Source organism: Mustela erminea, chromosome 11, assembly GCF_009829155.1.
Source record: "Mustela erminea isolate mMusErm1 chromosome 11, mMusErm1.Pri, whole genome shotgun sequence".
NCBI lineage: Eukaryota > Metazoa > Chordata > Mammalia > Carnivora > Mustelidae > Mustela > Mustela erminea.
Window position 1 is genome coordinate 98,270,994 of NC_045624.1, and position 16,896 is coordinate 98,287,889.

Here is a 16,896-nt window from a genome sequence, read left to right on the forward strand (position 1 = left end):
TTTTTAACCATAAATGGTGACTCGGAAGAGAATTGCAAACAGACAAAAAATAGTGAGAACATATTTCCGACACGTTGGACTGAGAAGCTGAACACCATGCACGTTTCCTGAACAGTCTGTAGAAGTTCAACTCTGCCATTAAGGACATATAAGAACAAAAGGCGCTCTTGAAAATAACAAGTGTTCTAGAGGTGTCCAGTGGATAGTAAGTTCAGATAATCTGGAAGCAATCCATGAGACATGTGGCATGTTTCGATCAGTCACCTGGAGGGCAAGTGTGGGGGGAACCAAAAGGAGCCAGGCACATAAGACCCTGAGTTTATTTTTATTTATTTATTTATTTATTTATTTTTAAGACCCTGAGTTTAGAAGCCCTCAAGCATTCACACTGGACACTCATTAGAGACACCTCTCTGGGCCAAAGTGTTTTCTGTCCAAGAAACGCAAACTCTCCTGTAGCTCATCAGACTAAGCAGAGAGCTACACATGCCAGGCTCATTCATCTTGCCTCCTTCTCCTTCTTTCTTTTTTTTTTTTTTTTTACTTTTTAAGACTTTATTTATTTATTTGAAAAGGGGGAAAAGAGAGAGAGAGAGAAAGAGAAAGAGCAGGAGCAGAGGGAGGGAGAAGCAGACTCCCCACTGAGCAGGGAGCCTGAAACAGGGCTCCTCCATCCCAGCACCTGTAGATCGTGACTAAGCCAAAGGCTGACACCCAATGGACTGAGGCACCCAGGTGCCCCCTTTCTCCATCCTTCTGAGCTGTGTGTCATTGTGTGTTCTGATTCTGAGAACCGCACTGGCAGCAGGAATGGCTGCAAGAGTGACATGCACAGACAGCAACGGTGTCATCAGCATTGAGGGGCGTGAGCCTTCCTCCCCGATGCTTCTTCTGTGACTCGAACGTGTGTGCACCTCCCTGGAAGGTAGCAGGACTGAAGGACAAATGGAAGAACAAGTGAAAGGAATTGTGGAAAACCGTTTACTGAGTCAAGACCATGGTCTACTCTGGAAATGACAAAATGTTAAGCTTGAAGAAAATTACTTACTTTATCTACTGAGAAATTCATAGTGAGGAGCTCAAGAGAAACTTGAACTTCTCAACAAAATCTTATTACCCATTTTCACTTGTGGAGTTCTGAAGGTGAATGCAGTGCGTGTTTTTATGGAAATAATGTTCAAACTATGGTGGCTTGTTTTCCTGGTGGTGGGATTTCAGGAAGATTTTATTTTGCTTATGACACATCTCCTATGTACAATTTACCTACAAGGAACATGTATGAAATTTGGAGCTATTAAAAAGAGTCCTGGGGCACCTGGGTGGCTCAGTCAGTTAAGTGGCTGCCTTTGGATCAGGTCATGATCCCAGGGTTGTGGGATCGAGCCCCATATCGGGGTCCCTGCTCAGTGGAGAGCCTTCCTCTCCCTCTACCTGCTGTTCTGCCTACTTGTGCTCTCTCTCTCTCTCTCTTTCTGTCAAATAAAAATAAACAAACAAATAAATAAATAAGTCTTTAAAAAAAAAAAAAAAGAAGTCCAAATTTTAAAAATAAACATTTGACAAAACTCATGGCCCAGGTAAGGCATATCAAGCTCATGAGAAGCAACACCCATAGCAAATCTTACTGGAACATGGGATAGTTCCAGAGCCACAATCGCCAAGTCTCGTTGTATGGTACTTTCCATCACTAGACTCCTTGCTCTCTGCCTTTTCTTCTCCTTGCTTGTCCTTTCGGTTTGGTGATCTGATTGAGGGTCCCATAGAAAACATCTGAATGAAAGTCCCAATATTATATAGGGCTTAGTTGGCAGACATCAAGTATGTAGAGATGAGTGTGAGCAGAGAAATCGTGAGGCCCCGGAAGAGAGCCAGGTTGCAGCAGAGGTCCTGTGAGAATATGCCTGGGCTCCCTCAACCCTCTCTCATGGTCTCATGGCCCCTCGAAAGCACCCAAGGCTGGTTTGATTTTCTTCTAAAATCTTCATGAGAAGTGATTATTTTACCTGTGTATTAATTAATCCTCCCTTCATAGTTAGACTGAGTTTCTGGACCCCCATCCCTGACTCCCATCGTGCAATCAAGTAAAAAAATCACAGCCCAGCATTTGTCTGGATTTGGGGCTTTTCATGTTTGTATCTTAACATGTGTGAGATCCAGACGAAAAGATGGCTTGGTCCTTTTGAAAGAAATAACAATGTCAACTTCACACTTGTTTTATGATGGAAAATCTTTGCCATCATGTTTTTCACATGAAAGATATATTTGCCACTTCCCAAACATCAAGTCTAATAGAACAGGGATATAAATGACATATTTCTTTGTAGCCATCAACACTTTAAGGTTATGACATGATGTGACATACCTATTTGTCATGATATAGTAAGCACTTTTACTGATGTCTTGAAATTTTTGGTACTTTCAGGTACTGAAAATAGTCTGAGTTTGCCATGTTTTGTATACATTTATACAGCAGGTGTCATTTCGGGTCACATGTATAGTTAATTAAATTACTACCAGTGCTATCCCTCATTATTTTACTATGAAAGCAAATCTAATTGAATCTTTATATTTTAAGCAAAAGTAAAAATAAGTTTTTAAAAATAAAGTGTGTAATCTCACAGAGGGACCCAACATGGCAGCCGTAACTCCCTTCTAAAAGTAAATATAGTTCATAGTAAAAACTTTTGTTGCTACATAGAGTAAATCAAATATATACAAAAAATGGTTCCACTTCTTTTAATACATAAGGGAATACATTTGAGTATTAAATGTTTATAAAAGTAAAATAGTGAATATGTAAATGTCATGACTCTATCAACAAGTTGTCATAAAATAAAAATTTGAGAGAAATTCAAGTCATAACAATCTCTGTTTATTTTTCTATTTCTTTCTATCCCCCTTTTACTCTCTTCATCCATAAAGAAATAAATGTTTAGTCATCACTGAATCACTTCCTACTTTTCTGAATAATTCTCTTGTTGATAATAATAATAATAGTTTATCTTCATGGTATGAAGACTTCTTACTGGGAAAATGAAAATATTTATATTTTAGTTTCCTCTTTGTCTGTGGTACCTAAATGAACCAACAAAGTGGAGATATATATATATATATATATATATATATATATATATATATATATATATATATCATAAATTTTACCAGAATTCAAGTTCAGCTCTACTTAAAATGTTTTAAAAGAAGAATCATGTTTTATGAACTGTCCTCTGTGACCTAGTGCTTCTATTACTAACTATATTTCCTTCCCAAATCCTGATGCTTGCTGCCTAATGCATGCAATCTCTTTTGCATTAAAAACTCTACAGGATAGGGGCACCTGGGTGGTGTAGTCAGTTAAGCATCCAACTCTTGGTTTTGGCTCAGGTCATGATCTCAGGTCATGAGATGGAGCCCCAGGTTAGGCTTTGCATGCAGCATATAGTCTCTTTGGGATTTTCCCTCACCTTTTTCTCCTCCCCCTCCCCTCTCTCTCCCAAATAAATAAATAAATCTTAAAAAAACAAAAAAAAACAAAAAACCACACACGACTCAACAGTATTGAAAATGTAAATTGGTGCAACCAATAAGAAAAACAGTATGAATGTTACTCAAAAAACTAAAAATAGAACTACCCTATGATCTAACAATCTCACCTCTGGGTATATTCCCAGAGTGATTGAATTCAGGATCACAGAGGTATCTGCATTCCCATGTTCATTACAACATTATTTATAGTGGGTGATACATGAAAACAAGTCACATGTTTATCTGCAGGCAAGTGGATAAAGAAAATGTATAAATACATAGTAGAATATTATTCAGACTTTAAAATGAAGGAAACTCTGCCTTTTGTGACAATGTAGATAAGGCTAGAGGACATTATACTGTGTGAAATAAGTCAAAGACAGAGAAAATACTGCATATTCTTACTTCATGTGGAATCTAAAATATTCAAACTCATAGAAGCAGAGAGTGGAATGGTCATTGCCAAAGGCTTGGGGGAGGGGAGACCAGGGAACTGTATCAGCCAAGTGTGCAAAATTTCATTTCTGTGAGTTGAATCGATCCTGGAGATCTACTGTATGGTATGGAGTCTGCACTTAACAATAATGTATTGTGTGCTTAAAGATTGCTAAGAGGGTAAGTCTTATGTTAAGCATCCTTTTCACAAAAATAAAAATGAATAACTAGGGCAGTGGGGCATTTCGGGAGGGCTGGGTCTGTTTATGACACAGCTCATGGTGATGGTTTTCTGTGTGTGCAGCTATCTCCAAACTCATTAACTCATGTGTACGCACTGCTCTTTCTATGTCAATCATACTCCCATCAATGCCTTAAAACATACCCTGTAACATAAATATCATTATGCACCTTATACAATTGAATTTACACCAAAGTATTTTTTAATTGAAACATAATTACTGTATCATGTTTTAGTAGTTTCAGGTGTACAACATGATGACTCAACAATTGTATACATTTCTCTTTGCTCAGCTTGTTAAGTGTACTTACATCAGCCACCACAGGACATTAACACAGTGATATGGAATATATTCCCTAGAATGTACATTTCATCCCTGTCATTTGTTCCTTTTATAACCAGAAGTTTCTATTTCTTAATCCCTACAGATAATTGCTGATCTAATGAGTCTTTATTCTTCAGCTGCAACCTGGGGGCCCTATTGTCACCTCAGCTTGAAGTTCCTCTCTTCAGCGCTTTCTGCTAAAGAATGTGCAAGTGGTCCCTGTTTTCTATGGAGAATTAGAATGCTTAGAAGGCTTTTAGAAAGGAGAATATGGTATGTCTCTGTGGCTTCTGCCATCTGCTGTTCCTGTTGTGTGAGTGGTGTTTATTTATGTGATAGAAGTTGCTAGAAGGAACTGCCTACTCTGAGTCATGCTCGTTAGGTGAATGCTTCTGTTAGATCTACTTGCTCATTTCTATCCTCCATCTTACAAGGTTTCTTGTTTTGAGGTAAATTCAGTCTTCTTGTCATTGGTGTGTCTTGGCACAGAGGTGACCCAAAGCAAACATCCAGAAAGACATAGAAGAGCCATTGATTAATCAGTGACACTGAAACAACATAAAAAACAGCTAATTTTTTTTTTTTTTTAAGTTCTGAGTCTTACTTCCTTGGGGCACTTTTGTGTTAATTACGACTATAAAACATTACATTTCCAGTAAAATTATAATGGCAGTTTTGTTGTGCGTGCACTTGCCAGGGCCAGGCATTGTGCCAATAAGTTTATTTTTTTATATATTTCTTAAAGTTATCATGTATCTTTTTTTAAGATTCTACTTATTTATTTGAGAGAGGGAAGGAGTGAGAGAAAATCTAGTGATGTCGGGATTTACCCCCAGAATCCAGACTCCTGGGTAGATGTTGAAACTGCCAGGTGCGGCTACCCCTTCCCATTGGTGGATGCCTTACAGTAAGGGAGTCGGACAACAAATTGGTGAATATTAATGTCACCAACTGGGCACATTGGGCTTTTATTTTCTTCTACACTTTAGTGGAATTTTAAATTTTGTTCTGGCAAACTCTGGTTTTCTTCCCCAGGTTTCACCTTTAAGGCATTGCAAGTGTGCTTGCTGTATTTTTCAGGACAGCGTTTTACTTGTGCTAGGTTGTTCTTGATAATTACAGTTGGAAAATGGGGCCCCTTATCAAACATAAGATTTGAAAGGACTTGTGACATTTAATCATGCCTTCTTAAAGATCTGTAGATTTATTTTTTTTTCACATCTCAAATCTAATGGGATGATAAATATGAAAATATTTACAAATAATTACTGTTATATGTCACTTCATATTCCCAAGCAACAGGGCAAGGGGAGACTGAACTCAGACTGCTTATCCTCAGGAAGGATAAGCCAAGACTTAGCAATTATGCAAGTCAAACATGGCACAGAGCACAGGCTGTATCTGGGTGGCTGGACATAGCTCCTTTTCCTTACCAGATGCTAATCGTGGATTCATATTTAAATGGATCCTCTGCAAAAGGTACACATCCTGGAAGATTATGCTCTTTTCCTATTTGTGAATATTCTTTGGTAACGGCTTCTCTCCACATAATCATTTACATAGTAAATGTGACAGCAGATGTTAGAAAACATTTTTCTTTGAATTTTCATGACATATCCATGCAGTTATAGCGTGCTGTATGTAAGAATTTCCATCCTAAAAATTAGACAGTAATTTCAATTTAGAAATCTAATAAATTTTTCAAGTTCATAGCACTATTTAAAGTCGCCCATCAATGAATATTTTAGAACTAATGTGATGACTTTCTCATTTATGTGATTAAAAATTACAGTATTAATATACACAGTTGCTTTAACTAGTTTTTTTTTTTTTAAATAAAAGTAGTTTCAGCTCACAGATGGACCTTCCTTCCTTCAGTAGATCCATTAAAATAACCCAAATAAATATCGGGGAGGGTGTGTTACGGTGAGTGCTGTGAATTGTGTAAGACTGATGATTCACAGACTTGTAGCCCTGAAGCAAATAATACATTATATGTTAATAAAAAAATAAATTAAAAAACCCCAAATGTATGTGTATACTTGAAATGCATATTTTATGTGTATATTTTAAATTTATATTTTATATAAAATATTTTGTTTTTTTATCCTTTTATATTTGTATGAAGATTGTATATATATTTGAAATTGTATTACAACTTGAAGATTATATATATCTATCGGTAGATAGATACAGTTGGATAGATATAGATAGATACAAATAGACAAATATAGATAGATAGATATAGATATATTGATTGGATACATATCCAAATATATATCCAGATCCTAAGGACGTTTTGGAAAACAGGTGGTTATCATCTGTAACACACTCTTAAAGGATTTTGGGAGAGTAATATGCAAATATGCTTGCATTCATGGGAAACACCAGCCTGTTGGAACAATCTGAGATTAAACACAAGTGAAGGATATAAGCACCTGAGTTTCCAGGAACCCCTAAGATCACGGACAAATGAATGGAAAGACGTGGAAACTGGTCCAGTGCCCAAAGCTGTACCTGTGCCCAAGGGGCTCAAAGCTCCTTAGCATGCAAGGCCTTTGTAACTTTGTATTGGAGGTCAGAGGGACCGAGGGAAAGGAGCTGCATCTCCCTTCCGTGCTGCTTCAACGAACACAGGTGGACCCCAGGAAAAACACCTCTGAAGTCACAGACGCCTCTCGAGGATGAAGGATCCTGGTCAAGCAGCCAGTTAGGGGTTATGTCCAGATTTCTGCTGGGTCTTCTGTATCTGTCACAATGACTACATTGGTGGGTTGGTGTTCTGCTGAGTGCATCAGAATGGTTTCGGGATGAAAGTATAGTCCTTGAGGCGCGAGCTAATTTGTACCGCATAATAGAACCTGGGGATTTTGGATTGGAGGTGGTGGGCCATCCTGGAGGTCGAGAAGAAGAAGGAAAGATCAGGGAAGAGAGCAGCGGGACAGAGAAGCCAGCAACCTGCTGCAAGCCTGGCGGGGCCGCCCTGGACTTGCAGGACAATGAAACCCCCAGGTCCGTGCAGCTGAGAGCTGTAAAGAGAAAGGCGGGAGACGTAAATGCTTCCTATTGCTGCTGTGTCTGCTCGCTCCCAGCCCGAAACCTTCAGCAAAAACTGCTGCTTTCTCAAAGACTCAGTGTGTGTGTGTGTGTGTGTGTGTGTGCGCGCGCGCACATGTGCGCGCGCGCACGTGTGTGCATTTATGGTGCTGTGTATGTATCTGTGTATGCATGTGTGTGTGTGTGTTTATGGTGCTGCATGTTCCTTGATAATTTTTTTCCTTTCATGAAATCAAGGAAAGGGCCCCAATTCCCTCACTTAGGCCTTCAATATAGGAAGCATGATTGAATTTGCTGGACACCGAATGAGCAAAATTTCAGTTCTGCAGAAGCAAGAGCTAAGAGACAAAGCTCCTGGAACATGAGGAGATCCTTGAGTTTAACAAATCATAAAATATAGATCAAGCTGATATTTTGGAGATATTAAATAGCAAGACAGTTCAGTGACATTGGGTTACCCCAAGCATGGGAAATATGACTCAAGATAATAATAAAATCTAAAAGAGGCATCCTCTGGCTTTCTAGTAAGCCTTTGACTACCTCTGACGAATAGTTACTCACCTTGATGGAAGCTGTCCAATCTCAAAGGTTATTGGAAAATTTGGGTCATAGATGGATAGGCCGTATTTAAATAATTCAGAGGACCAGAAGAACACTGATGGACTCAGAAGGCAGTCTACATGGTGGTCCATTGTCTTTCACTCAGGACTCCACGAGCAGAGGTAGTAGGCTGTGAGTGATGGGGACTTTGCCCCAACATCATACCCAGACAAAGGCTTCCTTGAATGGGCTCCAACCCATGCCCCTCTGTTAGCTCCCATTCCTGGGAGTCCGTCCTCCGTCCTGCAACACCTGGGTGAAATCTGTCTTTTTTGGGATCAGAATATGCTAACTTTATTGTTTGTTTATGTAGATGCCAAGAGACTCCTCTAGGTCTTTTTTTTTTTTTTTCAGCATAACAGTATCATTATTTTTGCACCCACACCCAGTGCTCCATGCAATCCGTGCCCTCTATAATACCCACCACCTGGTACCCCCAACCTCCCACCCCCCGCCACTTCAAACCCTCAGACTGTTTTTCAGAGTCCATAGTCTCTCATGATTCACTTCCCCTTCCAATTTACCCCAACCCTCTTCTCTCTAACTCCCCATGTCCTCCATGCTTTTTGTTATGTTCCACAAATAAGTGAAACCATATGAAAATTGACTCTCTCTGCTTGACTGATTTCACTCAGCATAATCTCTTCCAGTCCCGTCCATGTTGCTACAAAAGTTGGGTATTCATCCTTTCTGATGGAGGCATAATACTCCATCGTGTATATGGACCACATCTTCCTTATCCATTCGTCCGTTGAAGGGCATCTTGGTTCTTCCACAGTTTGGTGACCGTGGCCATTGCTGCTATAAACATTGGGGTACAGATGGCCCTTCTTTTCACTACATCTGTATCTTTGAGGTAAATACCCAGGAGTGCAATGGCATGGTCATAGGGAAGTCCTCTAGGTCTTATTCAAGCTTCCCTGACCCCCTCTCCTCCAAGAAGGTCTGGTGAGAAATGTGCATAACAATTCCAAAGTTTAAAAATAAAATAGCCAGGGACACCTGGGTGGCTCAGCTGGCTAAGCGGCTGCCTTCGGCTCAGGTCATGATCCCAGCATCCTGGGATCGAGTCCCACATCGGGCTCCTTGCTCAGCAGGGAGCCTGCTTCTCCTTCTGCCTCTGCCTGCCACTCTGTCTGCCTGTGCTCACTCTCGCTCCTCTCTCTCTCTGACAAATAAATAAATAAAATCTTTAAAATAAAATAAAATAAAATAAAATAAAATTTGGTAGTTTCTTATGAAACTAAATATAGCTTTAGCATGCAATCAAGCCCCTGTGCTCAGATATTTACCCAGCTGATTCGAAAATGTATGTCCACAGAAAAACCTGTAAGCAAACTTTTAAAACAACTTTATTCATAATCTCTCAAAACTGGAAGCAACCACAATCTCCTCCTATAGGTGAATGGATACGCAGATTGTTGTACGTTGACACAGTGAGATGTTACTCAGCAGTAAGAGAGGAATGAGCTAGCAAGCCGCACAAAGGCATGACTTTATCATAAAAGCATATTGTTCCATGAAAGAAATCACTCTTAAAAGGTTAACTACTGTAGGAGTCCATTTATGATATTCTGGAAAAGGCAACATGTAGAAGTGGTAAATAGATCCGTGGCTGCTAAAACCCCAGGAAAAGAAAGTGTTTGAATAGGCAAAATGCACAGACTTTTCCATCAGGGAGGAGGTATTCTGTATTATACTTTAATGGTGGGTACATGACAGTGTGCATTTGTCAAAAGTCATTGAACTTTATAGCACAAAGAGTAAACCTTAATATATGCACATTTTTAAAGAGCATTTAGAGGGAAGAAGATTCTGGATGGAATGCAGAATGTGGAAAAAGAATTTAACTTATAAATGTATGATACAACCTTACTGAATGGGGGGAGGGGGTGAAAGGTGGCCTGAAGTAATTTTTGGAAGTGAGTAGAGTCTGTGAGACTACAGACAAAAGGAACTGTGCATAAGCACTGCACTCCAGTAAATAAAGTTGTTTTTCCTGAAGACTATGAGTTCATAATCCTGAAACCACTGTACATGTATTCTTGGGATTGAACAAATAAGTAGATGTGGATGGTTGGGTCAGATATCTCACCATTAGAACGGGAAGTTACAGAGAGGTAAAGGAGAGAGGCCAGAAAGACCCACAGGGTGATAGATTAAAACTAGAGACATCTGCTACAAGCTTAGGTTTAGCAAAGATAGGCTCAGATGGCTTCCTATAGCAGTATTTATAGATAAGCATATATACATGGGTTATATCACACATATTTCCTTGCTCTCTCCATGTGGACAGCCTAAAAGCAATGGCACACCTCACACCCAGATGTTGGTTTCTAATATCACTGCCCAACAAAAAGAACCAGGGATCCTTGGAAAAATGGCTGATGTTAAGGCTGTTGGCAGGGAACAGCCTGGGGCACATTGAGAGCAGAAAAAGAAGATGCGTTCAAAAACAGAAATCATAGCCCCTCATGGATGGAAGTGTGCTATAAGCACACAAGAGCCACCTGAAACGCCCCCTGTGGCTGAAGCTGAAACAATGTGAGCTCCCCCAAAATAATAATACCAGCATGAGATTATAGCCTTATACACAAATTAGTACCTATGACTGCTTTGTTTCACTTAGCATTATATCCTCTAGGTCCTTTCATGTTGATGTAAGTGGCAAGATTTCATTATTTTTTATGGCTAAGTAATATTCAATTACTTAGCCATACATACATATATTTTATACACACACACACAGATACATGTCATATATATATGTATCATATACAGGACGTGCCATAGTCATATATATCACCTCTTCTCTATCCATTCATCTTTTGATGGATACTTGGGTTGCTTTCATATCTTGGTTATTGTAAACAATGCTACAGCAAATATAGGGGTGCATGTATCTTTTTGAATTTGTGTTTTGATTTGAGGATGATGGAAATACCCTCTTTTGGAATTACTGGATCAAATGGTATTTCTATTTTTAATTTTTTGAGTGCTCGCTTCGGCAGCACATATATTTTTAATTTTTTGAGGAACTTCTGTACTGTTTTCCAGATGGGTTGTGCCAGTTTGCATTCTCACCATATGATTTTACTCCTATGTATAATTTAAGAAGCAAAATGAATGACCAACTAAAGAAAAGAGAGAGAGAGAGAGAAATAAACAAATAACAAACACTTAAAAACAAAGAACAAAGTGTTGTTTTCCAGAGAGGAAGTGGGTGGAGGGGTGGGTGACACAGGTGATGGGAATTAAAAGTACATTCATCATGATGAACACTGGGTCATGTATGGAACTGTTGAATCACTCTGTTGTACTCCTGAAACTTATATTATACTCTATATTTCGTAAATTGAATAACATGTTTTAAATAAATTAATACCCATGGGTACATACTAATATTAATAAATGATTGGATCAGTAAATAAATGAGTCCTCATAATAGATATAGTTCCTGCTCAGAATTCCCAAAGATGTATCAGACCTCTCACTCTCAGGCAGAAGGAGCATCAGTCTTCCTTTCCTGAACGCGGGCTACACAGAGTGACTTCTCTCCAAAGAGGGAAGAATGCAAATGGGGGGAAAAGTAACTTCCAGTGGAGAAACCTGACACACCCTACCTCAGCCAGATGATCAAGGTTCAAAGCCGTAGTCATAAATTTGGTTGACAGTATGCAAACTTATGGTGTCAGATGATATTTTATTTCAGTGGTCTTCTTTGCCCAAATCCATGACCTCAGTCTAATTATGGGAAAAACATCAGAACATCTGACCAGTGCTCAAAATTGTCAAGGTCATTTAACACAGAAAATCAGAAATTGTCACAACTAAGAAAATTCTAAGAAGATGTGATGATGAAATGTAACATAGTATCCTGAATGGGATGGTGGAACAGGAGAAAAAAAAAAAAAGACCTTAAATAAGCATTAATGAAAAATGAATATAGTATGGACTTTGATAATAATGTATAGATATCTGTTTACTCAGGAAAGAAGTCGATAGAGGGAACTGGATGTGGGATGTTTGGGAACTCTACCATCTTTGCAATTTTTTTTCTGTAAATCTTAAAGTGTTCTAAAATTTAAAAAGAATTAAGTGTACAAAATACATTGTATTATTTAAAATATTGTTTTTAGGAATTTGTTTTCATACTTTTTTTGAGTAAATTGGTATCTGTTGCCTCAAAAGAATACACATTTTACTCAAAATAACTTTAGAATAATGTAACTTAAAAATAATATTTTATCACTCTATATCCCTGTGTGTTCCTAGACAAGCACAGATAAGAATTTTCCTCCAAAGAAAGCAATGCATGAAGAAAAATTCCTAAAAGCAATACCATAAACTCCTGAGGAACTTTCTGAATAAATATTCATCCAGCAATCCTCTCTCAGACAGTGTCTCCTAAAGGCTCCCCACCCCTGAATTCAATTACTGTCTCCATAGCTCATCTTAACATTTTTACATCATTGCTTCATGCATGCCTTGTGTTCCCAAATAACAGTGTGTTGCTGGCATGCTGAGGAATTTTCTTTCCCTTGGCATCCTTTCTGTGTCTAGCTCAATAGTGGGCATGGAGTAAGCCAGTGGATATTACTGAATACTCATTTATTCCTTTAGTTATGTTCAGAATTTGTCTATTTTTTTTTTAAGATTTTATTTATGTATTTGACAGACACAGATCACAAGTAGGCAGAGAAGCAGGCAGCAAGAGAGGAGGAAGCAGGCTCACCGCTGAGCAGAGAGCCTCATGTGGGGCTCAATCCCAGGACCCTGGGATCATGACCTGAGTGGAAGGCAGAGGCTTAACCCACTGAGCCACCCAGGCGCCCCTTTGTTTCGTTTTTTAATCTACAAGTTTCTTCCCCAGATGCTTGGTCATAAGGTGGCAGTAGATGTTTCCCATGATGTCTAAATTGCCTGTTTGGGGGCTGGGAGTTTGAAGAGGCTCCGCTGCTTTATGTCCAGTGTCCTTATCTTCAGGAAAACTGGGTAAAGCTGGTTCATACAGACCTTCTTTTTATTTTCATCATAAATCCAAAGCTAAGAAATGACATTCCGTGGGGGCACCCCTCCTTTCTCATGCAACCTGTTGGAAATCGCTTTCTTCTTCTTCCCACTAAAATACTGGGTTCTATATAGCATGGGAAGGTACCCGTAGGAGGGACCCCTGACATTTCAGTGACTGCCTTAGAGCCAGACTGGCCCACTTGCTGGAGTGGCCACTCTCTATACAGCAGGCAACTGCTGCTTTTTTGAGGCAGGCTGACTGTCATGCATGTCTTTCTTGATCACACTTGCGTGTTCCAGAATGTTGCTCCTTACGAGTTTTAGGTCAGGGTTTTACAAATATCTACTACGGCTCCACTTGAATGTACCAGTTTGAAGACCGAGCTGTATGCTCTAAATACGGCGTTCAGGTTATGTGAAAGGGAGACTTTTTCATTTCATCATTTTTAGATGTTGCCTTTACAGAAGCTTGCTACTATTTTAGCTCATCATGTGCTCATATCAGACCAGCAGGGAGGTGTGTCTGCATTTCTGGAACAGGTTTTGGTTCCACAGTTTATTACACGAGTGGTCAGGGAACATTTAAATGGAAAACTGCAGTATTTTAGACCCTGGAAAAAGAAGAGAAGGAGTACAAGGGAATAAAAATGTTGGACTTTGCAATTCAAGATGTATTTGTATAATTTTTAGGAATGATAGAAGACGGACTGAAGATCCTCATGGATTTGCATTATTTATACTAATAGAAAGAGGAGTTTGGAAGATGCAGGCAGATACAGCTGCTGTTGAGAATAGAATAATCCCATGAGCAGGTAACCCCGGGTAGCTTCATTAAGAACATAAGCTGCGTGCCTGGGCGGTTTAGTTGGTTACACATCCAACTCCTCATTTCATCGCAGATCACGATCTCAGAGTTGTGACATCGAGTCCCCTGTTGGCTCTAGTAATGGGTGTGTACCCTGCTTAGTATTCTTTCTCCCTCTCCCTCTGCCCTTCCTGCTCTCTCTCTTAAAAAAAAAAAAAAAAAAAAAAAAAAAAAAAGGAAAAAATAAAAGAAGAAAAAGAAGAAGAAAAAGAAAAACAGCCATGGATTACAGCACTTGCATAGGTTTTTCTTATGTTGACCTGAAAAAAAAAATGAAAAGATTAGAACTATAAAACTAAAATACAAGAATACAGGGATTAAGGTCTAGCAAATAACCATTTGAAGATACATAGAAATGATTTAAATAGATTTTTATGTTTAGTTAATTTTTTCATTTAAATTCTATTAAAATTTCATTGATTTGCTGGGTATTCTAGGAAGGCAACTGCATTTTTGAACTTGCTCACCCATTTTGGGGGTGATAAGAGTCAATCATACGCCCTGTGTTTGTTTCCTATCTTGCTAATTGGCTATATATTTCAGAATCTTGTAAAATAACAATGATATTAACAATCATTACTGGTGTTAACTCTTTAAGTAAAATTTTATCATAGAAAAGAATAATGTATGAAGATATATCATCCTTGTTATGAAAAAGAAGTACCCTTTCACCTCTGAAAGGATTTTGCTTATTGCTTTTTTAATCAGTGAGTGTATTTAATTGCATTGAATAACTTCTGGGATAATGAAATATGTATGCTGGTTTGACGTATTACAGAAATAGATTCCCAAATAGAATATTAGCCTTGTATTCTTGGTCTAATCCTACTTTGTCTTGGTAGATTATTTTTTAATATACCATTGAATTTAATTTTCTTTTATTTTAATTTAGGTTTTTTTTTTTTTAAACTGTAATCTTAATTGGAACTGGTTCATCATTTTTCAATTTTTTGATCAGGATTTAAAATAAGCATTACTATGTTATTAATATACTACTTCTGGCAAAACTAAAAACCAAAATCAAAGCTCTCCAATTACACTTTTACTCAAATTACATCAGTCTTAAGTTCCTCTAGTATTCAGCGAATTTTGTATTGGGAAGTATAAGAGTAGGTGTCCTGCTTGGATCTGGACTATAAAAATACCTGCTTCATCCTGAAAATACAGACATGAACCTAATCTCCCATTTATTATTTCTATTTTATTTTTTTAAGATTTTATTTATTTATTTGAAAAAGAGAGAGTGAGAGCCCACGAGTGATGGGGAAGGGCAGAGGGAGAGGGAGAAGCAGATTCCTCACCGAGCAGGGACCCTAACGCAGGGCTTGATATCAGGACCCCAGGATCTTGACCTGAGCCGAAGGCAGATGCTGAACCACCCAGGTGCCTCTATTATTTCTATTTTAAAGTGCGTATTGAGGAAAGAACCAAGATGCCTTTCAATAGACGAATGGATAAAGATGTGGTCCATATACACTATGTATGGAGTATTATGCCTCCATCAGAAAGGATGAATCCCCAACTTTTGTATCAACATGACGGGACTGGAAGAGATTATGCTGAGTGAAATCAGTCAAGCAGAGAGAGTCAATGATCATATGGTTTCACTTACTTGTGGAGCATAAGGAATAACACGGAGGACACTGGGAGATGGAGAGGAGAAGGGAGTTGGGAAATTGGAAAGGGAGGTCAACCATGAGAGACTGTGGACTCTGAGAAACAATCTGAGGATTTTGGAGGAGAGCAGGGTGGGAGGTTGGGTGAGTCTGGTGCCGGCGATTATGGAGGGCACGGACTGCATGGAGCACTGGGTGTGGTGCATAAACAATGAATTCTGGAGCACTGAAATTTAAAAAAAAAAAGAAAAAAAGAAAGAAAAAAATGCATATTGAAGTAGATCCCACACAGAACACAAATATCAAATATCACCAGATGAGCTGTCATGAAAAACATACTCCCGTTCTATCTCTTTCAGAATTTTCCCCACTCTCCAGAGGCAACATTTTTATTTATTTATTTATATTTTAGGTCTTATGTAGGTGTTTCTGAAGCTCTAAATAATAACACTTTACCACTCCAATGGAAATCTGCTACCTCTCTTCTTTGCTTCGCTTAATTTGGGGACATGATTATCTCTCCACAGATGTGATCACTAAGGCTGGGGTGGCCCAGGCTGGGACTATGTCAAGAAAGGAAGCCCTGGAGTATGTGACGGTTCAGGGGGTCTGTTCACCTGACTCCAAGTGTGTCAGAAGGCCTTTTGGAGAGCTAACGTGACAGTTGGTAGGGAGAGGATCCTTGCCCTGCTGCCCTCATCAACTCTAAGGAACTCATTACCCCAACTGGCTCTTGGCAACTGCCCCCCACCCAGAAAAGAGTAAAAATCAACATGCACAGGCAAACATAGGAGCGAGTAGATCCAGGAGATGGAATCTTTCCGTGCCAGCTGTCCCCTGATGACATTCTGAAAGCATCCACATCCATGTGGACCCACAACTAAAAAGAAACCACTCCCTGGTCTTTTTAGCTCACTGAGCCCCAGATTCTCATTTTGCATTAAGCTTGTTTGTAATGGATTTCTCTGACTTGTCATTGAAAATCTCCTGGCTCAGCAGCAGTTGGGACCGTTACTGGATTTGCAAGCGGCAGAAAGTATAGTTTGGAATTGACTTACCTGTATGAGGAAAAGAAGCAAGGAGGATTCTTTGAAGTGGTTAATCTCCTGCCTTTTGTGATTTGGGACCAAGTTGGGGGTCCACCAAAGCGGCAGATTTGGAATACAGTTGGAAAAACAACAGTCTGCTGGAATAGTTGGCTGTTTACTGCAGATTTGAA